The following is a 27,457-nucleotide window of genomic DNA, read 5'->3' on the forward strand; positions in this document are numbered from 1 at the left end:
AATCTTGAGTTAGAAAATTTCCAGAGTGAAAAAAATATTTTACATCTTGATAGGAGTGTAGCTAAATGGATGTATGCATTTGACAAGGCTTATTGAACCATACCTATATGAACCAGTATGGTATTTGTGCTATATGGAAATTATACCACAACAAAAAGCTATGAACATAAGTTAACAACCAAAAAAAAAAAAAGAGTCCCAGATGGTTTAATAAAGACATTACACAAAACATTTAGGAAGGAACAATTGCATTTTGTTCAGATGATTCTAGGTGAATAATAGAGGCCACACTTCCTGGAGTGGATATGAATTCTTTACAAAAAATCTCATTCCACGTACTTGGTAGAGTGCAGGTTCTACCACCTTGGAAATTAGGCTAGATTATTCTAGTTTGCCAGCCTGTGGCAATCTCACTGATAGGAAACAGGGCAATGTATCATCCAACCTTATTCAGTTTCCTCCCTCTCATCTCTTGCCAGTGCTATCAGTTGGCCAAACCCAACTGGACGCCAGAGAGAATGCAGTTGGACTCCACAGGCACTGGGCAGCACATGGAAAGATAAAGAGGACTTAGAAGGGCAAACAGAAGATAACCACCAAAGAATCAGATGGATTTTAAGCAGGCTGAATTCTTAGAAAACCAGGCACCTAGACTAAAAGCTCTTTCAACTGTCCAGGACTTGAAGCAAACATTAGGTCCCCAAACTGTCTAGAAGTCTATTCAGCAACCAAAGAAGAAACACTGTCCAATGTCCAATGTTTCAGACATGGCTAGGTCAATAAAGGTACAGAAAGAGCCTGACAAAGGATGGACACGTGGGCACCGAAAACTGGAGAGACTCTCTTCCCAATGATCAAGTTAGAACCTTCTCAGTCACTTCCCATGCTTGGAGTAGATGACCCTTGTGTATCTTTCCAGGCAGATTTCAGAATTGCCTTGAGCTGGACGTAATTACCATGCAGGTGTTTGGCTTGTCCTTCCTGGGGAGGATACACGTGTGCTCTTCTGCGTGTAAGAGACGGAACTGAGTGTTTTGTGACAGAAGAGTGGATTGCAGTAGGGATGAGGGCTGTCCACATGGTGGTATTGCACCTTCCTAGCCTCTTTGGATTTGGGCATGGCCATGTGACTTGCCTTATTCATGCATGTAGATGTCATTATCCTAAATAAAATACTAGTAAAAGAGATCTAAAAGTATATAGGTTAATAGTAGAAAAAAGCACTATCTATCAAAGGAGAAAAATGACTTCAAGGAATGCAGAAGCACTAACTTTTTAATGTCAACATCAGAAAGCAGAGCAGGGAGTGCCTGTTGTGGCTCAGCGGTAATGAACCCAACCAGTATCCATGAGGATGTGGGTTGGATCCCTGGCCTCGCTCAGTGGGTTAAGGATTGGTGTTGTTGTGAGCTACAGTGTAGGCCACAGATGGCTGGGAGGATCTGGTGTTGCTGTGGCTCTGGTGTAGGCTGGCAGCTACAGCTCTGATTCAACATCTAGCCTGAAAATATCTGTATGCCACAGGTGTGGCCCTAAAAAACAAAACAAAAAAAAAAGGAAAAATGAAAAGAAAGCAGAGCAGTGGTTGCCTGGGAAGAGAAGGGAGGAGTTGGGAGGAGCATGAAGAGGCCACCAGAAAACTTGGGGATGATGGAAATATTTACTACCTTGATAGTGGTGATAGGGTCTTGAGTACATACAGTGTCAAAGCTTATCAAATTGTACTCTTTTTTTTTTTTTTTTGTCTTCTGTCTTTTGTCTTTTTTGTTGTTGTTGTTGTTGTTATTGTTGCTATTTCTTGGGCCGCTCCCGCGGCATATGGAGGTTCCCAGGCTAGGGGTTGAATCGGAGCTGTAGCCACCGGCCTACGCCAGAGCCACAGCAACGCGGGATCCGAGCCGCGTCTGCAACCTACACCACAGCTCACGGCAACGCCGGATCGTTAACCCACTGAGCAAGAGCAGGGATCGAACCCGCAACCTCATGGTTCCTAGTCGGATTCGTTAACCACTGCGCCACGACGGGAACTCCCAAATTGTACTCTTTAAGTATATTCAGTTCAGTTTATGCCAATCATACCTCAATAAGACTGTTTTTATTTATTTTTTATTTTTTTAATTTATTTTTTTATTTTAATTTTTTTTATTTTTTTTGTCTTTTTGTCTTTTTGCCTTTTCTAGGGCCACTTCTGCGGCACATGGAGGTTCCTAGGCTAGGGGTCTAATCGGAACTATAGCCATCAGCCTATGCCACAGCCACAGCAATGTGGGATCCAAGCGAGTCAGCAACCTACACCACAGCTCACAGCAATGCCAGATCCTTAACCCACTGAGCAAGGCCAGGGATCGAACCCACAACCTCATGGTTCCTAGTCGGATTCGTTAACCACTGAGCCACGACGGGAACTCCTATTTATTTTTTAAATTATTATTATTATTATTTGCTTTTCAGGGCCACACTGGCAGCATATGGAGGTTCCCAGGCTAGGGGTTGAATCAAAGCCACAGCTGCTGGTCTATGCCATAGCCACAGCCACAGCAACGCCAGATCCAAGCCTCATCTGCCACCTACACCACAGCTTACGGCAACGTAGGATCCTTAACTCACTGAATGAGGCCAGGGATCGAACCTGCAACCTCATGGTTCCTAGTCAGACTCATTTCTGCTGTGCCAGAACGGGAACTCCAGACTGTTTTTAGAAAGTCATGCAGGGAGTTCCTATTGTGGCTCAGTGGATTAAGAACCCAACATAGTGTCTTTGAGGTTGTGGGTTTGATCCCTGGCCCTGCTCAGTGGGTTAAGGATCTGGTGTTGCCATGGCTGTGGTGTAGGCCTGCAGTTGCAGCTCCAGTTCAACCCCTAGCCCAGGAACTTACATATGCCAGAGGTGTGGCCCTAAAAAGAAACCAAAAAAAAGTCATGCATGATAAACACTGTAAGTGAAATAGAAGGGATTTACTTTAAACTGTAGGCCACCTTTGTCTTTCTTTTGTCTTTCCTCCACTTCCTCACATAGTTTCTAAAGTTGCACTGGGCTATTATCTCTTGATGGTTTGTCTCCATCCTTTTTTTTTTTTTTTTTTTGCCAAACCTGCAGCATGCAGAAGTTTCAGGAACAGGGATCAAACCTGTGCTACAACAGTGACCTGAGCCACAGCAGGTACAATGCCAGATCCTTAACCCACTAGGCCACCAGGAAACTCCTGGCTCTACCTTTTCGACACTTCTATTTTATTTATTTATTTATTTTTATGCCTATACCCACAGCATATGGAAGTTCCCAGGCCAGCCATGGATCAAATCTGAACCACAGCTGAGACCTGCTGCACAAATGCCAGATCCTTTAACCATTGTGTCGGGCTGGGATTGAACCTGTACCTCCACAGCGACCTGAGCTGCTGCAGTCAGATTCTTAATCCGATGGAACACAGAGGAAATTCCAATTTTGGTTTAGTTTTGACATGCATGTTTTTGCAACATCACACTTAATGGTGAGAAACTGAATGTTTCCTCCTAAAAATCAAGAACAAGGCAAGGATGCCCTCTTTTATCATTCCTAGTCCACATAACACTGGAAGTCCTAGCTAGCTCAATAAGATAAGAAAATGCATATAGATTGGAAATAAATAGATGAAATTGTTTCTATTAGAAGGTGACAATATTCTGGTAGAAAATTCCAAGGACTCCCCCAAAATATTCCTGAAGCAAGTTTAGCCATGTTGCGAGATACAAGGTTAATATGCAAAAGCCAACTGCACTCCTATATTCCAGCAATAAACTATTGAAATTAGAAATTAAAAAGCAGTATCATTTACAATGGCTCCATAAAAAATTATTTACACATAACTCTAACAAAATATGTATGGGATTTTACATAGAAACCTGCAAAACATTTCTGAACAATTCAAAGACAATCTAACTAAATGGAGAGCTATTTAATATTCATGGATCAAAGGACTCAATAATGTTAATATGTCACTTCTTCCAAACTTGATCTACAGATTCAATGGAAACCCAATCAAAATCCAAACAAGCTATTTTGTAGTTATCTACAAACACATTATAAAGTTTGTATGAAAAAGCAGAACTAGAATAGCAAACATAACATTAAAAAGAACAAAGGAGAATGATACTACCTGACTTCTGAGACTTACTGAAAAGCTATAGTCATCGATAGTATTGGTTAAAGAATGGATATATGGATCAGTACAACAGAACAGACCAATACAAACACAGTCAACTGATCTTTGATAAAGGAGCAAGGCAATTCAACAGGGAAAGGATTTTTTTTTTTCCAACAGATAATGCGGGAACAAGTGAACATTCACATGCAAAAAAAAAAAAAATCTTGACACACACAAACCTTATACCAAAATTAAATAAAAATGGATCACAGACTTAAATGTAAAATGTGAAACTATAAAACTTCAAATAAAAAGCATGAACTTAAATCTATGTGACTTTGGGTTTGGTGATTTTTTTTATATAATACTAAAAGTATGATTCTAAAAGAAAAAAAAATGCCAAGGTAGACTTTATTAAAGTTAAGAACTTCTGGTCTGCCAAAGACACCGTCAAGAGAACAAAAAGACCAGCCTCATACTTGTAACTATTTGCCACAGGTATCATATAAAGTACATTTATCCAAAATATACAAAGAACCCTTAAAACTCAACAAGGAAAAAAACAATTTTAAATGGATATAAAATATGAACAAACATCTCACCAATGAAGATATATGAATAGCACATAGCAAATAATTTTGATTAGAGAATTAAAAATTAAAGCAATAATTAAATATCTCCAGAACTATGAGAATTCCTGACATATAGGAAATATCAAGTACTGACAAGAATACAGCAAAGTGGGATTCACATATTTCTAGTGGTTATGAAAATGGTGTAGACACTCTGGAAATCTGTTTTTAGGGTTCCTATAACATTAAACGAGTTTACCAAAATTTAAACTGGGAACTTTCAATGGATGAATAAACAAAGTGTGGTACAAATAATGGGATAGTATGCAATAATAAAAAGAATTATTGATATACAACAACATGGGTGAATCTCAAAGGCATAATGGTGAATAAAAAAGTCAGTTTCAAAATGTTGGATATTGCATAATCCTATGTATACAACATTCTCAAAAAGACAAAAATACAGGAATGGAGAATATATCAGTCTTTACCATATGTCAGAATGTATTAGGGTTTGAGGAGGCTATAAAAGGGCATCAGGAGGGAGTTCTCTGGTTGATGTATCCTAATCGTACTGGTGGTTACAGGTTTGAAAACTCACAGAGCTGCATATCCAAAAAATATCAGTTTTACCATACATTAAGATGGCAAATAAATTATTAAACATAATACATATTTAGTAATTTATATAAATAAATTGCTAAACACATATAATGTTTGTGTGTATATGTATACACACACATCCACATTATATACATGTGCACATATATGTATATAATGTTCAAAGCCAAACAAGAAGTCCTACACTAAGTGACACAATTGTCAAAAAATTAATGAGGATGGTAATTAGTAAACTGTAATATACATTATTATTTGGAAGCGGGGGGCGTGGTTATACCCGGAGGGTGATGTGAGAGTGGGTCGAAAGTAGTGGTTAGGCTTTGCTATTAGCGAGAAAGACCATCTGAAGTGGTGTGAAAAAGTATTAAGACGCAGGCAAGAAACGGAAGAGGGCAGGGAGCCGGTTTGAGGCAAAAGGACCAACTTCAGATTAGAAGTGATGCTTTGGCCCGGAAGCAGGGTTTGGGAATAGAGCTGAGGAAATGGATGGGAGAAAGTTTGGGAGGCTTAGGAAGAAAAGAGTGAGCAGGAAGAAATGATAAAGGTCGGCACAGACAGTGTGGGGCAGGGAGACTTGCAAAGGCTGGTTGTTTATACAGCGTTTCCTCCAGTCCCGGAGGCACATGCCTAGAGGCACCTGGAAGGGCCAGTGCCGGAGCGTGGGAACGCAGGCGCAGGGATGCAAACAAGGGCTGCCCAGCGGTCTCTCCGGAGTCCAGGTCCGCTGCGCCCGGGCGGCCGCGAACACGCGCGCTCGGAACAGGTCGGTGGGGTGGGGCGCGCGCACGTCCTCGGGAGGCGGGGGCGGGGCACAGCTGCTGCCGGTGACGTCAGGGGGCGCGCGCGGTGGCTGCGGGCGGAGCCAGGAGGCGGGCGCTGCGCGCGGCCGCGGGCGGAGCGGAGGGCGCGAGGGGCGGAGCGGAGAGCGGGAGAAGGCGGGGGAGGAGAGGCCCCCGGACCGCGAGCGGCAGCTGGGAGGGGGCCGCGGAATCTGAGCGCCAGCAAACAGCTGATCCGATTTTCCTTTAAAGCGAGAGAAAATGGAAGTCGGGTAGCGGCGGCTGCGGCGCTGCGGGCTGGCGGAGCAGAGCGGCGCGGCGCGGCAGGTGAGACGGCGCTGGCCGCGGTGCTGCCGGCGGCGGTGGGGCTGGGGCCGCGGGCCCCGCAGGTGCGCGGTCCGAGCGCGGCGCCTGGTGCTTCCGCGGCTTCGCGGCGAAGCAGGTGGCCACAGGGCCGGGCTGCCTCGGGACCAGGGCGCGGGGGCACGGTGGTCGCGGGCCCGGCGCGGAGCTCGCCAGCGAGTCTGCATTGCGGGCTCGGCTCTGGAGTCCTCGGGCGCCGCGGCCACCGGCTTCGGCCCGGCGCCGCGCGCGTCTCCCGGGCAGGGCGCGGCGCTCACGCCGGGTCGCAGACGGTGTCTCCTCTGGGCCCCTAAGCTGTCTGCACTGGAACGTGATGCCAGGCCCGGGGGCACCGGTCCCTCGGTCCGGGTGCGCGCGCCGGGGTCCCGGGGCACTGGCAGACTCCCAGGCATGGCCGGGCAGCAGCGCGTGAGGCCGCCAGCCGGTTCCCGGGCTGTGGCTGCGTGGGCCATCGCGGCCCGATGCGCCGCTCGCTCTTTCCACTGGGTCTGGCCGGACAGCGGGGGAACGGTTAATGCAATTTGGCTGTGAACCCGGAGGCCTTCTCCAGTATCTTCCCACTGGAGGGGGGAATGTTGCATCTGCTCTGCTTTAAGTGCTCCTTTAAATTCGGGAGATGTCAGTGATGTCATCATTAACAAAAACTTTCCTTCATTGGACACCACCGCTCAAGTGCACCCTCCTCCTGTGCAGCTATTGCAGCCCTTTGAGAATCTTTGCAACAAAATGGATTTGCCTTTGCTCTCGAAACTTGCCAGCTTTACACAGGCGAAAACAGTTTTTATTTTTATTTCTTGGCTTGAGAGTGAATAGATTTGAGAGTGGCTGAAAGGAAACTTGTTAGATCCCCACAGATCTGGGAAACACTTCAACCACATCACATGCATCCAGGGGAAAGTCATGCATGACCCTTAAGTGGTTATTACCTGGCTTTAATTTTTATAAATGAAAGTGAGCCATGAGATGAAAACAAGATATTGTTATGTTCAAGGTGGCAGATGATGTTTTCAGGAAAAGGTAGACAGTGTGGCCTAGATCTTCACAGGCCTTGATTGCTTTAGGAAAATCTGCAGGTCTTCCTCTCCTTCACCCCTCCCCCTCCCCCACCAGGATGGGTCTGGGAGTCACCTGCCCTGGAGAAAGTCTGGGACCCTCCATGCCTTTCCTTTCCTTACCGCAACAGCTCTGGGGCCCACAAGCCTCCAAGGCCAATTCAACACCTGAAGAGGGTTGAGAGCGTGCAGAGGCTAATACCAACCTGCACAGCACAGAAAGCTCTGAAGGAATTTCCCCCCTAAGTGCCAACATCTTGCCATCATCATTGTGTATGAGAGTTCCATTAGTACTGACTGTTATGGGAACACAAGTAAGCAAGTTCCCAAGACAGTTGCATATCTACTCAAGCCTATCATAACGAAACGTATTCAATGAGGGACAACAAATATTGACATTTGTGAATTTAATAATTAATGAATTCTCCTCATTGGTTCAAATAAACATGCCTTAAATTATTAGTGTGATGATATTGAGTCTGTCAAGAATTTAATACCACAGGCCCCACAGAAGTTTGAGTCTGGTCAGGAAGGTGAAGCCTTCAAACCCGGGATTGATGAGAAGAAACCTTTGGCCTTGACATTCAGCATGGTGGCAGTGATGGCGTCTTGCCACATGTGGGTCTCAGCCTGGATCCTGTATGGCAGTTGTCACCTTAGGGAGTAGCTGGAGGCCTTCAGCCATAGTGAAGATGAAGGCTAGAGTCTCTGAAAAGCTGAACTGTCTGTTCTCCCCTTGTGGGGAGGGGGAGGGGCATACCCCTCTAAAGGAGCAGTGTGTGCCTGGCCTTTCCCCTCCTGAGGTTGCCAGATTTATTCACCGTGGCAAGGCTGAGTGTGACACGAAGCCTTGTAGCAGAATTGCCTCCAAATGTGTGTCTTTTCAGTGGCTTTGCCCATGCTGTATACAGTTGCTTTAAAACTTGACCTCTTAAGTCATGGCTGAGATTTTTCTATAATGAAAGTAGTCTCAATAGTAATGCAATTGGCTTTTGAGCCTCTGAACTCTTTAAAATTGAGTCTGTGAAACCACTCTGGCCACAGATCCATTTATTTTTCACCGAAAGACCTGTGAAAATATTCACTGTAATGTTTTTGATTTAACTCATTGTGGTACTTGTTAAAATACAGATACAAGTATTTCCACTAAATCTTGAGGTATTAGCTACTTTTTCCCTAAAAATTTCAAATATCATCACTTGAAAGCCTCTTCATCCCCCTTTTATGGTTAGAGTATCATATCTTCCTATTCTAAGAAGCCAAAACTGCCTTGGGTTTTCTTGTTCCTTTTTGATCTTAAGGTCGTTTAAATTCCTGTTTTAGGCCTGGAGCATAAAGGCTGAGTCAGCTCCCGAGGGGCCAGCAGGGGGCGTGCTAAATGCATCGTGGTGGACCTCTACCTGAGCCACCTTGGGAAAGGATGGAGAGTCCCCAAACTCGGTGTGTGTGTGTGTGCCTGTGTGCCTGCCTGTCTATCAAGAGCTGGAAATTGAAGGAAGGGTGTACTTTGGCCAGAGAATGTGGGCCTCCCTCCATAGGGCAGGGAGATGGCTTTAATAGCTCTGTGACTTTGGAGAATGATGGTTGGTCCTAGTGTGAAGATTCAGGGCCTGCTCAGACTGCAGGAGGGAAAGTGTTGACTGAAGGAGGAGTGACTTGGCCTCCTGGAACTCCCCGCCTGCATCTTGGTCCTGGCAGGGACAGAATAGTACCAGCTAGGACAGCCAGTGGAAATGCTCCCCCCGCCCCCCAATCATGTTTTCTCTTGGGTTTGACAGCTATTGACTTAAACCCTGGTACTCTGTCAGTGGCACTTCCTAGGGTGGTTATTTTCCTGCCTTGCCAGGGTTATTGGCTTCAAGTTTCTCTTATGGAGAAAAGCAAATGTGGAATCCTGTCTGTTTCTTTGCTGGAAAAAAATGAAAACAGGAGGGAAGAGGCACCTTTGTACTCACTTAAATGTGCTGAGTCTGGTTTTAAGTGTGTGCCATGTTACTCATCAGAAAGTTCCTGGTAAGGCTAGAGAGGTGAGTGCCTATAGGGAGGGTCTTCTTGCCATGCTGGGATGGGCGTGTCCCAGGGCATCTGGATGTGGTCTGAAAACCAAGACCCAGACATCCTCCCCAGGTTCCTCATGAAAACACACACTTGGATGGAATAGGTCTTCTACTAGACAACTGTCCAAATGCTATGACTGGATATTTCTTTATACTACTTCTTTTTTTGGCTGGACCTTCAGCATGTGGAAGTTCCTGGGCCAGGGATCAAATCTGAGCTGCAGCTGCAGCTAACACCAGCTCCTTAACCCACTGCACCAGGCCAGGGATCAAATCCTTGCCTCAGCAGCGACCTGAGCCACTGCAGAGACAATGCTGGATCCTTTAACCTGCTGTGCCACATTGGGAACTCTTATTTCTTTATTCTGTCAAAAATGCATGTGAAATCAAACTCTTGATTTCAAAGGGGCAGGTGGAAATTACTGTTCAGCTTGGTGCCTCATTTGGAGCATTTTAGGTGACTAGGGGGGATGTGCCATTCCATTAAAGGGGGCACCAGATCCTTTTGGGAGCTGTCCATCCCTGAAGACGACCACAGAGTATCCTACTCAGAGGGAATCCTGAGAGCCATAGGCATTGGAAGGAGGCAGAACACGCTGATTCCTTTTTATGGTATATCCCACTTGAAAACATTTTGCCCTTGAAACGTGAATGTGGAGTTTCCTTTGCCCTTGGTAGACTGCCGTGTCTGCCAAGTAATCTGTCTGTCAGACCAGGAATGAGATGGCTTTAACATATATGAGACGGAGTAGGCCAGGAAGGAGCTGCCATTACCACTCTTTGAGGATGGAGGTCTTTACCATTCATAGTAACAGACTGGATCCATGGGTTGAAAACTAGTTTTAAAAATACTGAAAATGAGAGATAGGCTGATGCTGCTGGTGTTGTGGAGGTGTGTTTAGTTGGTTGGCTTGCATATGGTATCTCTTGGGGCAGGGGCTGGGTTGTCAGTAGTAAAGACTGGGATTAGGAGGGAGTGGACCATGCATTTCCTCCTGCAGTAGCCACGCTGGCCACCTTGGACAGGGCATGGCTCCATCATTCTCTAGGCCACTGGTGAGAAAAGGAGAGAGTCGATCTCGCATGTCTCCAAGGCCTCATCTAGTAAAACTGCATGATCCCACAAATCCCTTGTGCTTGCTCTTATAGATGCTCTCCACTAGCTCACATTCTGATAAGTCAAGTGTACCTTTGTGCTAATGTAAGTTCTAAATACATATCTCTTGGTTTTAGCAGATAAGTCTAAAGTAAACTCATTTTCTCAGTTTGAAGGATTTTGAGTCTCTTTTTGCAAAGAAGTATTTCCCGTTTGAGCTTAGTTTATTCTTACATGCTTTTCCTTATAAATGTGATGGATAGTTGATGTCCAGTTGAATATGCTTGCCTAAGATGCTGTATTACCTTTTATGAAATTTGAAGGGAGACTGCTGAAATTCTTTTTCTTTTCTGTTTCATTCAAGTGTTTCATTAGATCACTGCAGAGTTTCACATGGTCCTAGGGATGGGTGTGAAGAGACCCACTCATCCCTTAGTGAGACTGTTTCTTAGCTACAGGGATGAGTTTAGGGGTGGTTGTCCCAGTGCTCTCCCTGCCAGCTTGGGTCTTGCTACCACTGTGAAGATCCCAGCTCTGCTGCCCTGGGACTAACACTCCAAGGATTTATCCAGATCATCTCTGTGATTCCATTTTAGAAATTGCCTATGACATGGGGCTATCCTGGATCTTAAAGGAAGCTTGGGACTGGCCAGGCATGTCCAGACTTGTGGATGAGACCGCACAAAAGACTGTGTCCTGGGATGTCATGTGCCTCCTGCCCCACAGCCCCCCTCAACCCCCCTGCCCCATGGTTGAGTCAGTACCCTTTTATCTTGGGAGTTCAAAGGCCACTGTGATAGTCCATTTCCCCACTGTTCCTCTAGTGGTGATGGGAAGCTTGGAGAATATGTGTATTATTGAAGTATGGAGCAACACAATTAAAAAAAAATTGTTCAACATCTACATTGTCAACTTTTTTCTTTTTAAAATGTATAAATTTGAATATTTATTTTGCTAGTCATTTTTTTTCTTTAAATTTTTTTTATTGAAGTATAGTTGATTCACAATATCATGTTAGTTTCAGGTATGCAGCCCTGATTATACATTTTTGTAGTCTTCAGATTATCTTGCCTTATAGAATATTACAAAATTACAGCAAAAGGACCCTTACTGGGCGGTAGGTCCTTGTTAATTATCTGTTTTATATATAGTTGTAGGTATATGGTAACCCCAACTTCCTAATTTATCCCTCCCGCTACCACCCTTTCCCCTTTGGTAATGGTAAGATTGATTTCTAAGTTTCTGAGTATCTATCTGTTTTGGAAGTAAGTTCATTTGTATCTTTTTTTTTTCTGAATTACTTCACTCAGTAAAATTAACTCTAAGTCCATCCATGTTGCCGCAAATGACATTATTTCATGCTTTTTGATGACTAACATTCCATCATGTACATGTACCACATCTTCTCTATCCAGTCCTCTGTCGAAAGACACTTAGGTTGCTTCCATGTCTTGGCTATTGTAAATAGCCAATGAACAGTGCTACCCTGAGCATTGGGGTGTTTTGCCGGTCTTTTAAATATCATGCTGTCTCTTGAAAAAAAAATCATCCCTGAACAGGGGAAAAAAATGGACAAGTTCCAGCCAATTTGGATGGGGTGACCAGCGGTGTGACTGTGGGTGCAGTCCGAGGTGGCCCCCAAGGGGAAAATCTCTGCTCTGGCCCTCGTGCAGGTTTGGGGGGAGGACTGGGTGAGAGCATGCTCAGTGAGTTCTTCAGTTCTAAAGAGCTCAGTCGTTCTAGTAAAAGGCACTCACCACTAGCCTGGTTTCCCTGCCTCGTCAGTTTGTCAGTTGATGGATTTACCCTTTACACTTATAGCTGAAATCCCAGCTTAGAGGAACTTGCTTTAACTTTTTTTTGGAGGGGAATAAGGTGGCCTGGGTGAGAAGGAGGGGGGACCTTCTATGGCAGTGATTCTTGTCGTTTATCCGTAATTGTTGGCGAGCTCTGTGATAACAGGCTAAAGGAAGTTCCTCCAATTTGGAGAAGACTAAAGACTCCCTGGGAACTGGGCTGCATCTCCCACCTCCGGGATGCTGTTGGGCATGTGACTAGCAGGCCCCCGAGGGCTCATTAGGTGGAGCATGCAGACTGTACTTTCTCACCCTGGAGTTGATGAAGGATTAGTCTTTTGCATGGACAACTGAGGGGTGAAAGAAAGGAAAGAGAAAAACATTCCAAAGGTGGAGTCCTGCCAGTCCCATGCCAATAAGGGACAGTGACTGTGGCCTCAGGCTTTGCCAGCATGGGTGGTCCTGGCATTGACCCCCTGGGGAGGTGTGTGGCCAGCCCTGTGTCTACACTGCTCTCCTCACCCAAAGTGAGCCCCCGGAAGGGTTTTCTGTTCTTCCTAAGACCAGGTGCATCCTTGTCATCAGTGGAGGATGCAGAAGTCCCTGCCTCCTTAGGGACGTGCAAGCCCCTGTGGGGGGAGGTGGCTTTTTCCAGCCCTGCTGCTTACCAGGTTACACAGAAGCTCCGTGGCTGTTTCACTTGGCACTGTGGCGAGCATATTCTGGGAGCCTGTGGTCTGGACTTGTGGGGGTGGGGACAGTTTGTAAGGTCTGACTTGTCTGAGGTGTGGACAGTGGACTGGGCCCTCAGGGCCATCTGGTTCCAAATGGCCAGCAGATTCTCAGTTTTTAGGCCTGGGTATGTGGTTAGCCTCATCTCCCCAGGGTCGACTGCCTGCCAGCATCTCCTAAGGTTTCTCCTTCCCAAGTTGACTGACCCCACGAACATTCTGGAGGTCACTGTGTTCAGACATGCATTATCACAGAGGACTCGTAAGACTGCAGGGCTCAGGGGAGGGGTGATACAGGCAAGAAATTCCACTGCTTTTGCATTGAGGGTTTACCAAAAGAAGATACTCTGTTGCTGCATTAAAAAAAACAAAAAAAACCTTTTTATTTTTGGCTGTGCCTGCAGAATGCAGAAGTTCCCAGACCAGGGATTGAACATGTGCCACAGTGACAACACAGGATCCTTCACCTGCTGTGCCACCTGGGAACCCCCACTGCTGCATTTAAATTAGGAGGTATTGTAGAGGTTGCAGACCACCACATAAAGCGATCACATGAATTTTTTGGTTTCCCAGTGCATGTAAAATTTGGGTTTATGCTATAATATAGTTTATTATGTATGGAATAGCATAAATCTAAAAAATATAAATGCCTTAATTTTAAAATACTTTATGGCTAAAAAATGCTAACCATTATCTGATGATGCAGGGTTGCCGCACACCTTCTGTTGGTAAAAAATGCAGTATCTGTGAAGCACGGTGAAGCAAAATGCAATTAAATGAGGTCGCTTGCACTAGGCTGTGGAGTGACTGAGGGACAGGCAGGAAATTCGGCCATGGCTGTGGAGGAGCATCTGTGTGGCCCTTGCTGTCCATGATGTAATGGCTGGGCTGGGCCTGCTGGGGGAGAACCTCTGGCCCAGGCCTCCACCTTGCACACATCTCTAGCCCTCTGTTTTGCAGTTGAGGTGTAGATATATGGCTGTCTGACCTCTGATACCTCATTCAAGTCCATGATTCTGGGCCCAGTAATCGCCTCATTCTCTCCAAGTAGTGACTAATCAGGGGAAAGAAAGCCCCATTCATTGCTGGGAGAGAACAGCTAGGGGAAATTAAGCATCTCTTAAAATGCCTGATTTATGTAATTTATATCTGTTTTCTCAGGCCGAGGAGACTATGAAGCATTTTAAGAAATATTTATAATTAGAAAAGGGTTGTATGGACAGCATCCCTCCTTCTGACCAGCGTCTCCTAAGGTTTCTCCTCCCAAGTTGACTGACCCCCAAGGAGGCCCCCAGTGAGAAGGCTGTACCATGGCCCTGTGTTCAAAATAGGCTCCTCACGTGCATTTGTGAAATGCATTTAATAGCCCTGTGGGAATTAAAATTAGAAATTTAATTATTCTTTCTGGAATTGTTTAGCTCCCTTGAGTTCAAAAGTGTGAGAGTTGAGAATGTGGCTCATGTAAAATTTGACACATTTTCAAACTTGAGCCCCCAATTTGTACCATGCAATAGTAACAAAAGCCGGGTTATTTACCAGTTTACTTTGATCTGACACAGGGCAGATTGTCTGTTCTCTGGGGAGGTATAGTTTCACATTTTCTGTTTTATGTATCTGTATCTATATCTATATCTATATCTATATCTATATCTATATCTATATCTATATATATCTATATCATAGACACCAGACGCCTATGCTGTCTTAGAGAATATTGGCTACATCTGTTTAATGAGGCAAATAAGTGCACTCCAGATTTTAAAAAACCCTCCTTCCCACATCCCCTTTCCCTGTCTGGGGTTGCAGAGGGGCCTTGAAGAAGGAAGGCCTGCATTGTCAACGGCACAGCCAGGGATGAGGGACTATAGGGCTACACTTCCTTTGGGCCTCCTGCCATATCCCTACAACTGTGCTGCCCTCTCTGGTCCCCTGACCAGGACTACTCTCTTGCTCTCTACCACAACTCTCTCATGGGCTCTTTTCCCTGCTCCAGAGAGACCCCAAGGGGCTTCTGGGGCCTCTGGCCTCCCCCCAGAGGAAGATCCCCTGTCACCTGCCTCACCGTTATTTCAGTTTGGCAAGAGAGTAAGATCTACCCAGCTTCCTGAAACAGAGCAGACCATGATGCTGTGATAGGCAGGTCTGCCCCAATGGATTGAATGTTTTCTTTTAAGTGATTAGCCTTCTCTGTCAATGTCCCCTTTTTGTTCTCCCTCCTGCAAAAGTTTCCAGAGAAGGAACTGAACCATTGTACCCTTGATGAGAAAATGGAGGTTCACAGTTCAAGGCTGCTGTCTCAATGAGACAGCCCTTTATGAGAGTGGAAGGTCTATGGCCCTCCCCCTCCCACTCCCATGCTCTGTGTGCCCTTGGGGTGCATTCTGGAGGCCAGGTGTGGGACCCTGGAGAGAGGGGAGGGTGGGCATTACTAAAAACAGGCTTGCAATCAAGTATGGACCCTCTGTGGTAAGGCAATGCCCATGTCACCAGACAGGGGGAAAGTCAAGTGTTCAAGGGAGTGGTGGAGCTGTCTGGAGTCAAACCTAGACTCTGACCCTCCCACCCCACCCCAAAGTGTGCATTCTTCTTGTCACAGTCTTCTTTACAGGGAGGAAGAGAAGCAGAGACGTTTTTGGAGCAGAAAGGCACTTTGGCCATCCACTCCCCAATGTGTTGGGACCTGTCTAAATTCACAGAGCTGCTGGGCCAGCAGCAGGGCGGACCAGGTTCCTGATGTCCCTTCCTATCACTCTCTCATGTTGCCCAAAAGACAGGCAGTGACATTTTGCCCCAGGTTCCTGGTGATACCTTGGACCAGTGGGGAACGGCATGAGAAAGCCCCTCTGGAATGGACATCTTGTTGCCCCAACAGCAGATCTCCCCTGAGGGTCCTGGGTGCTGGCCTGGCCTGAGCATGCGTGATAGAAGGACAACGAGGATTCTGTGTGATCTTTGGGTAGTTCTTAGGTTGGAGGCGGGGCCACAGGTATTGGCATCACGTGGGTGGAGCCCAGCCAGGTGGGAGCCAAGCTTCCTCAGGGTGGCTGGGAAGGGTGGGGGGGGTCCAGGACTCAGGCACATGCTCGGGGAGGAGCCCTTCACAGACCCAGCTTTGGTTTCTTTATCTAGACATGAAGCTGTACTTTGCAAGTTGTTTAAAACTATACAAACGGAAGAAACAATTTGGGGAATTTAAAAAAACATTTTTATTATAGTTGCTTTTCAGAAGCAAGAATAAAAACCTGGAGGAAATGTAGAAAAGAGCATGCCTTTTGGAGACGAGTAGAATTTTGCCTGAAGCTGATGGATGCCCCCCATTGGCCCATAGCCTTTTGCTGCTGGCCCAGGAAGCTGATGCTAGACTCTTGGACTTAACGCAGGCAGGGGTCGGCTGTGATCAGGCTGTGGTATGAGGCTGTGTGCCTGTTCCCGGGGACTGCGCCACATCCTTCCCACGGCTTTCCCTTTCCCCAATCCCTGAGTGTTTCCAGGCATTTGACCCAGGTTAGCCAGTGAGTGTTGCTGGGTGGACTGGTGGAGTGGGGCCAGATCAGGCCCCTTCCCAGACCACCTAGTGCCCTTGTACTCACTCTGTCCAGCCATCCCATGGGGTCCTGCATCCCCAACATGCTCTGCTTTCCAGGGTCTAGAGGAGAGGTTGTGGACACCCAAGTGTCTGTAGAAGAGCTCCTAAGTGCTCAGGCCAGCCGGGGTGAGTCGCCGCCATCCCCAGACCCCTGGAGGCAGGGATGTGGGAGAGGCTGTGCTTTGAGGCCAGACCTGCCGAGTTCAGTTTACATGGCTCTGCCTCCTGTTCTGAGTCCCTGGCTGGGTCAGGTCATCTCCCAGCAGATGACAGTAGTTCAGGGCCCCTGTCGGCTCTCTGCAGCGTATCTTTCAGCTCCTCTACCCTCAGAACAGATTCCTGCCTAGCTGGGTGTTCATTCCTTTCTATCAGGGTTGGGAAAAGATTTGTCCCATCGATGGGGCTTTGGGGGACTTTGGGGAGGGGTCTCACTACTTCGAGCCACCATTTCCACATCTGGAAGGAGGGTGAGCCCAGGCACTTTGCACGTTGTTGCAAGGACCACAGAGACTGGTGGACAGGTGCTTGTGTGGATACCAGAGAGAGGCTGCCCTTGAAATAGAGGGGCTCCTCCAGGAACTTCAGAGCACAAGCACTACCTTCCTGAACTCATGGGATGCTCCAGGATAGAGGGCAGCCTGGACCCTAGGACACTCACCAGAATTCACTGTGAATTTTGCTTTTTAGAAAACCCAACGATTGATTCTTCAAACCTTTGTCATTGACATTCTTTTTTTTTTTTTTTTTTTTTTTTTTTTTGCTGCTGTGCCTGTGGCATGTGGAAGAAGTTCCCAGGCTAGGGATGGAACATGTGCCACAGCAGCAACCCAAGCAAAAGTGGTAACAACACCAGGCCACCAGGGAACTCACTCAGTGTTCATTTTTTAAAGACTATTGATGAGATCAGTTGACATGTTGGGGGAAGGGGAGTTGAGAGGTAGGAGGCCTGTTTGACTCCACTTTCCTCTTGGTGTTTTGAGTAGAAACGCTTTGTTTTGGAGAAACTTTTTGTAAAACATGTTCATTGAGAAATAGTGAAATCTGGGAAGACAAAATATGGAACTGGCCACATCCTGTCTCCAGCACTATAGAATTGGCCAGAGGGCAGGTATTGCTCCATAGAAATAGAGCTGTACTATGTTTTACTCTTTTTCCTTTGCTTATTCAATTTTTTAAAAAACTAGAAAGCCAATATTTGCACTGGTTAACAGAATTTAAGCAAAACAAGAGTGTATAGTAAAATATGAGTCATTTTCTTATCTCAGGTCCCATCCCTCTCACAAGAGGCACAGCTGTTAATTGCCCCAATGTATCTTTCTAGGAGTATTCTGTGGATGCCTAAGTATGTATATTTTTTTTCCCTCTGGTTTTAACACATAGAAGCATGCAGTGTTCTCCCCTTTCCTTTTTTCTCAACTAATCATGTTGGAGATGGTTGCATGTTTAGTCTATCGAATGTGCTATTTAAAATAAAATGTATTCATTTAAATTTTTATTTAATAGTGAAGGATTTGCTGAAATGTAAGCTAAGTGTCTTCTATCTTAGAGTTCTAAGAATGTCCATTTCCTGGGTTGGGTGGGCCAGCCTGTGGTAACCAACATAAGCACATAACCCCAGGTTACGTGGTGGCTGGCCCCTCTGAGGTGGCAGTTCCTGCAGCAGGGCTGGTCCATGAGCCGGAAGCAGTATCCGCCTGTCCCTCCACACACAGCCATGCGGGTTAGTCAGGCACTCAGGAACAAGAGGAAATAGATTGGGAAGAAGCTAGAGTCACCATTCTTGCTGTAAAGTGAGGGGAAAACTATGGAATACATGTTTGCCAGCTGCCTTGAGTGGTAATCAGCTCAGTTCTGCTTTGAAAGATGATTCAAGTACATGCCTGCTCTTCTTCCCACCACCCTCCCATCTTTCCTGTCTTATTTGCGTTACCATTCTTTTCTTTAGGTTGTCTAGACTTACACCATTTGTTCTCTTGTAGGTGACCTCAAGTTTCCACGGTTACCTGGTCTTTTTCCTATGTTCAGATGGATTCCAGTCCATTATCTGTAATTCTAGAGGAATTCCTAAGGCCTTTCTTTCATTATTATTTTTTTTTTTAGCTGTCTTTTTAAAAAATTCAAGTATTGATTGTTGATATTGTTTTTTGTTTGTTTTTTTTTTCCTTTTCTTTTTAGGGCTGCACCTGCCTTAAGCCTATGGAAGTTCCCAGGCTAGGGGTCTAATCAGAGCCGCAGCCACCAGCATGTGCCATAGCCACAGCAACGCTGCATCCTTAACCCACTGAGCGACGTCGGGGATCAGACCCACATCCTCATGGATATTAGTCGGGTTCATAACCAGCTGAACCACAATGGATACTCCCTAATTTAAGTATTGTTGATTTATAATGTAGTATTAATTTCTGCAGTACAGCAGAGTGATTCAATTATATACACACACACTCTCTTTTTTTAAATATATTCTTTTCCATTCTGGGTTTATCATAGGACGTTGAATATAGTTCTCTGGGCTATATAGTAGGACCTTGTTGTTCATCCCCTCCATGTATAATAGCCTACATCTGCTAACCCCTACCCCCCACTCCCCCCCAACCCCCTCCCTCTTGGCAATCACAAAGTGTGTTCTCTTATGTCTGTGAGTTTGTTTCATAGATTAGTTCATTTTATTCATATTTTAGATTCCACATATAAGTGATATCATCTGGTGTTTGTGTCTTTCTCTTTCTGATTTCACTTAGTATGAGAATCTTTAGTTGCATCCATGTTGCTGTGAATTAAGGTCTTTCTTTCAAGGTCTTTTTCAGTTTTTGGAGTAGACTTTGTTGGTTGTGATCTGCTGCTCCCTTCCGAAATGGCTCATCATACCCAGTGGAGAATTTTGCATGCTTCAAAGTATGTCTTACATGAACATAAAACTCTTGAGTCGCACTATTTCCTTTAAAATGTTATAGAAATATTTCTGTCTTTTAGCACTGAGCATTATTGTGGAGAAATTTGAGCTCAGCCTGTCTTCTGCCTGGATGTTCATGTGATTCTTTCAGTTCAGTAACTTCCCCAGGCTGTTTCGGAATGCTGATCTTTCTGTATCACTTTCCTTTAAACTGAGGACAATATACTCTATCAACTGGCAGAAACAAGTGGCTTTATCTATGTAGTGTTTATTCTGTCTTTTATCTGTCACCTCTTTGATAAACTTGACATTTCACATCCTTTGCCATTTCATTTGCTTGTCTCTTTGTTTGGTTGCTTGTGTTTATTCTATTTTGTAATGGCTTCTAATGCAGTCATCATCCATACCCCATTTATTTTCTTTTTCTCTGTGTCTTCCCCAAGGTCTTATTCTCTTTCTGTTGATTTATAATCTCTTCTTTGATTTTAAAAAATATTTTTGTAGGAGAGTATGGTGGGCAGGATAAAGACCACTTGAAGATATCAATATCTCAATCTCTAGAACCTGTGAATATGTTAGGAGAATTGAAATTGAAAAAAAAATTTGATTATGGAGCAAAGGCTGCTAACCAGCTGACATTAAAGTAAGGGGGTCATCCTAGATTATCCTGAGTGGGCCCGGTATAATCAGAGGGTGGAAGAGGGAGGACCAGAGGCATCAGCGCATAAATGACTGGTTCTGATGTTGTTGGAGGCAGGAGGCCATGAGCCAGCACATGTGTGTGGCCTCCAGACTGGACACCGTAAGGAAAAAGGTGCTTCCTGCAGTGGGTGGAATCATGACCCCAAAGGTGCCCCAACCCCCAGAACCTGGGAAAATGTTATTTTATATGGAAAGGGGGACTTTGCAGGGGGACTTGGCATTAAGTTAAGTATGTTGAGATGGGGAGATTGGCCTTAATTATCCAGATGGGCCTCATGTAACCAGGGGAGGCAGGATGGTCAGAGTCAGAACAGATGTGATGTTGGAAATAGAGGTCGGGCGATGTGGTTCCTGGAAGGGGATGGTTGGCCAAGGAACAGGGGCAGATTTCACCCTGGAGCCTCCAGAAGGAACACCATCCTGCAACTCCCTGACTTTAGCCTAGTGAGACCCTTTAGACTTCTGACCTCCAGAACTGTAGGATGATACATTTCTATTGTTTAAACCTACCACATGTATAGTGATTTGTTTAGGTTGACTATGGTACTATGTTACTGTAGAGGCTCTTCACCTGTTTCCTTTTGGGGCTTTCCTGCCTGGTCTGCACTGGTCCTGCCCTCCTCTCCCACCCATTGCTATTCCAGATTCCTGAGCTGGTTACTTTGTGATTTTAGTCAGTTCTTTGTTGAAGAATGGAGGTTGGGTGCGCTTCATTTCAAGTTTGTGATCTGGAATACTCTTTCTCCAAATGTATTTCCTTTGGGCAGCCAGGGCTGCATTCCCCCAACCTTCATGTTTAAATGGGGCCTTGCTCCTAGCCTTTGTGTTTCTGTCTCGCATTTGCTGCCTGCCTCTCTCTCTGTACAAGGCCATGTCCACAGGTCATTGTCTATGCAGTGGCCCCACTGCTATGTTCATGGGATCCATTGCAAGGAGCCATCTCAAGGTCTGTATCTCCCCTGGGGGTCACCAGGGGGGCAGTGGTGTGTGGTGTCCATTCCTGATTCCATTGGTCCAGTCCACCCAGTGATTTGTGCTCCTAGTGTCTGTCTGCTTGATTTGTTGAAAGTAGAATGTATTTCTCTTTCAAGTTCTTTCTCTCCCTTTTCATTGTTTTGAGGGCTTTCAAAGAAAGTGGTGGAGTGAACAATGCCCTGGAAGCTGCTGTCTGGTGGATGGTTGTGTGGATGCTAGGGGATTTTACGTATGATCTGTATGCTTTGAGAAGGAGAAATGGGTTACCATCTCTCATGGAGGCTGGGCTTTGTTTAGCATTTGCAACTTTGGGGTTCCTCTTCCAAGAAGAGCGTTCATTTTACTCCAGAACAATTTTTCATAAAAGCCCTTTTATTAGATTGAACAAGCTATTGTATTAAAGATTTGGCATCCTCAAGGGCCCCCAGGCCTCTCCCTGCATAGCAACCTGGGGAAAAGAGGCAGACAAGTGCCACACTGGACCTCTGGCCTGCCCCTGCCTGGTCGCAGCAGCCTGGGACTCACTGTCTGTATCTCTGCCATCTATATGGATTTTGGACATTCATCAATAAAGCCTTGAGTGAACATTTGCTGCTTTGATCACTAAAGAGTATGAAATTAACGCTACAATCCTTAGCCAGAAAGAATAGCCTCCGATGCTTGCCTTGTGTTTTTCTGACATTATCTGGTTTAAATTTTACAGCGATCCTGTAAGGCACGTGTCACCTGTTCATCCCCACTTGGCTGATGAGCCAGGCAGAGGGCATGCAGGATGCCACTGTCTATCTCATGAGGCACAAGCTGCCTTCTCAAACACCAGACCTGGTCCTTTACACCCAGGAGGTGTGCACTTACTTTGTTGGGTCAAGTTGAAGCTTATGAACTTTTTGCATCCTCTTATGAGCTCTTCGTGTGTGCAAATCTTTTGGCCCTAGATATGTTTGGAACAGCTTGCTTGCGGTCATCTAAGATGTTTGTTTAAATATGCAATTTTCAGTAGTTATATACTCAAAATCCTTAGTTTTTCAGAGTTTCTCTTTCAAAGGCCATAACAACTTAGAAGTAGGAGGTCCTAAATCCTGAGGAATGAGCATTGGTAAGGATTCACCCCCACTCAGACCCACTTTGGGCTGTCTTGTGTATGCACAGCCCCTCTAATCTATTGCCCTTGGGGTGCCTGCCAGCCAAGCGGTGTAGAAAGAGGGGGGCACTCGAACTTGCTCTCTTCAACTGCTGGGAGAGAAATCCATTGTGCACTATAAAGATAGTAAATTGAAGTCTCTAAATATTTTTTTCTTTCTCTGCCTGCCTTCTGGTTTGTGGGGTTCACAGGGTTATTGTTCCTGGGACTGAGGAACTGGTGGACCCTAGCTTCAGAGAGGCCAGCAGGGCCAGGACCCACATCCCTATTGATAGCAGGTCGGTAGAACCTGAGAATCCGGTGAAATGATCACTGTGCTGTTGCAAATGTGCAGGAAGGATAAAATATTCCTGGTGTTGGAGAACAACCATGTCCTGGGGTCACTTGTGCGACCAGAATGTGTAAGACCTTAGAGAAGGTAGCCTTCCTGAGCTTCTTTAGCCACCTGGGAAGACAAGAGAATGAGGCACCCACCTGCCAGCTCCTCTGGGCCTCCCCCTGGGGATGATGCATGTCTGGGATCAGTTCTGGGACTTTAGCTTTTAGCTCTTCAAACATTGCCTGTTACTACTTCCCTTCCTTCTTTCTTCTTCCAGTTTGCCATTTATTGGTCCTCTTTGTTCCACTATGCTGATTTTTCAACAATTTTCTTGCATTATGTCTTTATCTAGCCCCCATAGTGCCTTCCGGATATTTTCCTTAATGCTGCCTTCCATTGGTTAATCTGCCCTCCACCCATCCCATTTCAAACCCACTGTAAAGACCAGCCACTTGGTTTTTGGTTTCTGTGATTGTGTTACTCATTTATATAGATTTTCTTAATGTCTTATATACTTGGTCTTTTTATTTTTTTAATTATAGTTGATTGACAGTGTTCCTTCAATTTCTGTTGTACAGCAAAGTGACCCAGTCGATGCATAAATGTACATTGTTTTTTTTTTTTTAACATACTCGGTCTTTTTAAAAGGTATCATATTGTTTACTTGGGGTTTGATCATTTTTCAAAATGTTTGAATCCATCATTTGAAATAGTAGGTTATGGTCTCTGAGTAATACTTTGTTACCTTAACTTGGTGGTGGTGAGTTGGAGTTTTTGTCTGGTCTTGCTGTTTGCTGGGTTTGCTGACCCTGTTCTTAGGGAGTTGCTGCTTTTTGTGTTTCCTCACTTGTTTGCGGCCCCATCTTTGTTTGGCTTCAGGGTAAATGCATCGGGCCAGTGAGATTATATTTACTTCTCTGTGGTCCCCAGCAGAGCTGTGAGCCTAGGGTCGCCATGCATGTTGGCTCCTTGGATTGGTGGTTCTGAGGACAGTGGCTGTCTGAGCTGAGGATCTGCTGAGCCTTTGCCCTTAATCTGTCCTGTAGCTTGAAGCGAGGGCTGCGGAAGGGCCTCTCTCTGAGGTGGGGATGCAGTCTCTGCTGGGGTCCAGACAGGGCAGGCCACAAGGTGTAGGTCATGTGGGCCTGTTGATTGGGTGGCTCACTCTGAAGTTGGGACCAACTTGCAGAGTGGAACCACTAAAGGACAGAACAATGACCAGTATGTTTGTGTGCTAGGGCCTGGGAATGCCTGGGAGCGGTTCTCTGATAGTGCTCAGTCTCGGCTAGAGCGTCATTGGCCCCATCATGGAGTTCTGTCAGCTGTGCAGAGGCAAAGGACTGGCAGGCCCTTCTCAACTGAGCATGCCACAACTTCTGGAAGCTTGCTTGTTTGCTTCTTTTTATCATATCAACAAGATTAAAAATGCAAAGCCTTGGAGAGCACAGGATACCTTGGGAATGAGTGCTGAGTCAGTGCAGAAAAAGGAGGAGGGCAATCCATATACTGATGACTGGAATATTCTTAGGCCTGCTATGTCAGGTGCTCTCTGAGGTTTCCACTGTAGAAAACTTTTTAAAAAGCAGAAAACATTTTAGAGTATTACCTCCAACTGAGAACCATTACTTGAAGTTCAGGATTAGACCTTGTCCCAGGTGGACCAGTCCCTCCCACCCCGTCTTGCCAGGTATCCCACATCCTGGCTGCTGGCTGCCCTGGATGCCCAGCAGAGCCTTCCATTCAGGAGCCAACACCTGCCTCTCCCACGATGCCTCTCATAGCTTTCCCGACCACCGCCTATAAGTCATGCCTGCCTGTCACAGAGGGCACATGCTCCTGGGAGCTCTGCCGGTACAGGCCAGTCCAGTCACTGTTGGAGCTCTCCTTTCAGTCCTGTTCTTCTGGTTTGGGGGCACCCCTGGGTGATTGTACTCTGGTCTCTGGCACACATGACCATTCCAGCTTTTTGAACTTAGAAGCGTTGTTTCCAAGGAGTTTGTGATCCACAGCCTTCCTCCAGGAGATTTCATCAAAGGAAAATACAGGACAGTCTGGACCCTAGACAGAACCATGGCTGGGGAGGGGGTGGGGATGAACCCAGACCATCAGGAGAGGTTGAGTGGCTCAGGTTCCAGAGATCAGGATTCTTGGGGATTTGAATTGGGAAATACAGAAGAATCAGGCGCCTGGGAATGAGAGGAGAGGCTCAGAGGGAAAGAGCTGGAGAGAGGCTGGAGGTACTGCAACCAACAGTGGGTGGGCTGTGCGGAGGAGCTGACAGAGCAGCAGGGCTGCTGGGCACTGGGCAGGAGACCCAGTCCTGCAGAGAGTAGAGCCAGCGCAGGCAGATAGGAGCAGGAGGAAGCAGCCTGGATCCCACACGTCCAAGGCTGTGGTCTGAGAACTGCCTCCTGTGCAGCCCCAGGTCTGTGGGCCCCTTTGTGTGCTGGAGTCCTCCATTCCTTACCCTTTTCCCTCCCCTCCCTCATCTTCCCTCCCCCTCCCCTTCTCCATTCTGCCTCCTCCCCTCCCTCCTTCCCCACTCCTTCTCCCCTCCCTCCTCCTCCCCCCTTTCCTTCCGCACTCCCTCCTCCCGCACTCCCTCCTCCTCTCCCTCCTTCCCCACTCCCTTCTGCCCTCCTTCCTCCTCCTCTCTTCCCCTCCCCCCTCCCTCCATCCCCACTCCCTCCTTCCCTCCTCCTCCCTTCCTTCCTCCTCCCTTTAACTCCTCCTCTCCCTCCCTCCTCCCTCTCTCCTTTCTCCCCTCCCAATTCCACAGGAAGAGCCACCAGTGCCTCAAGGACCTGCTGGTCTCTGTCCCTGCACTCAGAGCTCTGGCCTCTTCACCAAGGAGGCCCTTCCTCCACTGTGTGTAGTAGGACCAGGTTAGAGCCTGCAGTCCCGGCTCATCAGTGTGGAGGGATAGGGGCACAGCAAGCATAAGCAAGGAGGAAATGCTAGGCGGGGCCTGGTAGGGAGGGCACTGTAAAGTCAAGGGACCCCAGGTGGGCTCATCCCTTGCAGTGACTATAAAAGGATGCCAGGCTGAGTGTGTTTCTCCTGACAAGCTGGCTCCCCATCCCTGTAGGGCACGTGGTATCGTCAGAGCCAGTGTGTGGCCAGCTTCACGAGGACAGAAGACTGAGAAGGTGTGTGCAGGCAGCTGCCAGGCTGCCCCTGTCTGCATCTATGGGTGATTCCCGAGGGCGCACATGTCCACCCATCTGCTGGAAAGCTGGGGCCAAGCATGGGCAGGAGAATGGGGTGGAGGCCAAAGCTTGAGTGGCTCAGTGGCCTCTTCTGCTTACATTCCCCAAGATGGTGAGGCTCCGGGTGTGGGACAGGGTTTGTGCAACACCAGGTTGCAGGTGTAGGCTGTCCAGGATAGGTGAGGTGATGCCCAGTGCCATGCACAGTAGGGAAGCCTGACATATCAGAGAGTCCTGCTCTGTAGGAGTATTATTATTATTATTATTATCAATTTTTTTATTGTTATTTCCCCAATACAGTTTTTTTTTTCTGCTGTACAGTGTGGTGACCCAGTTATACATACATGTATACATTCTTTTTCTCCCATTATCATGCTCCATCATAAGTGACTAGACATAGTTCTCAGTGCTACACGGCAGGATCTCATTGCTAATCCATTCCAAAAGCAATAGTTTGCATCTATTAACCCCAGGCTCCCCAACCACCCCACTCCCTCCCGCTTCCCCTTGGCAACCACAAGTCTATTCTCCAAGACCATGAGTTTCTTTTCTGCAGAAAGATTCATTTGTGCCGTATATTAGATTCAAGATATAAGTGATATCATATGGTATTTCTCTCTCTCTTTCTGACTGACTTCACTTAGGATGAGAGTCTCTAGTTCCATCCATGTTGCCGCAGATGGCATTATTTTATTCTTTTTTATGGCTGAGTAGTATTCCATTGTGTATATATACCACATCTTCCTAATCCAGTCATCTATTGATGGACATTTGGGTTGTTTCCATGTCTTGGCTATTGTGAATAGTGCTGCAGTGAACTTGCAGGTGCATGTGTCTTTTTAAAGGAAAGTTTTGTAGGAGTATTATTATTTTAAAACAAGCAGTAAGATGGGAGCAGGCAGGTGTTTGATGGTAAGGAGCCACCTTATTTGTGGGATCTCTCAGGCAGCTGCCACTAAGGAGTAGCCTTCGGCTGCCTGCGAAGGAGAGAAAGAGTGTGTCCCAATGAGATGGGACCACTGACTTGCTGTGGGGAGGCAGGGTCTCCAGGCTCCCCATGTGTGCTGCTCTGTGAGTGGTGGCCCTATGCCAGGTTCACAGGGACACTGAGGCCAAGGATGGTGCCCTAATTGGTGAACAGGGCCCTGGGTGCACCTGCAGGTCATGTTTGAGGACTGTGCCCATGGAGCAGGAAAATCCTTGCCCTTCCATGAGGCCACCTGTCTACCTGGTGCCAGTTCTTATCCTCCATGCAAGGTTGGGAGGCTTTAATCTGAAATGTAATATTTCTTACTTAGCAAAACAAACTCTTAATATAAGAATCCTTACCCTTTGGAGTGGCCCTTCTATGGTCTGTAGAATCAGAGGTTCTGGGGGCCCCAGGCCATGTGTCAGGACCCTAGGAGACAGGCAGATGCAGCTGTATTAGGTTGTCAGGAGGCCC

At 46.4% G+C, this 27,457-nt stretch overlaps 1 protein-coding gene across 2 annotated transcripts in view; it reads left to right on the plus strand.

Annotated features, from left to right (window-relative positions):
* Positions 6,232 to 27,457, plus strand: part of OTUD7A (OTU deubiquitinase 7A) — a 317,129-nt gene continuing 295,903 nt past the window's right edge. For both annotated transcript variants that reach the window (XM_021098704.1, XM_021098720.1), the window contains exon 1: positions 6,232 to 6,423. The gene's annotated coding sequence lies outside the window, so the exon portion shown is untranslated. The remainder of the gene's footprint in view (positions 6,424 to 27,457) is intronic.

Source organism: Sus scrofa, chromosome 1 (genome assembly GCF_000003025.6).
Source record: "Sus scrofa isolate TJ Tabasco breed Duroc chromosome 1, Sscrofa11.1, whole genome shotgun sequence".
NCBI lineage: Eukaryota > Metazoa > Chordata > Mammalia > Artiodactyla > Suidae > Sus > Sus scrofa.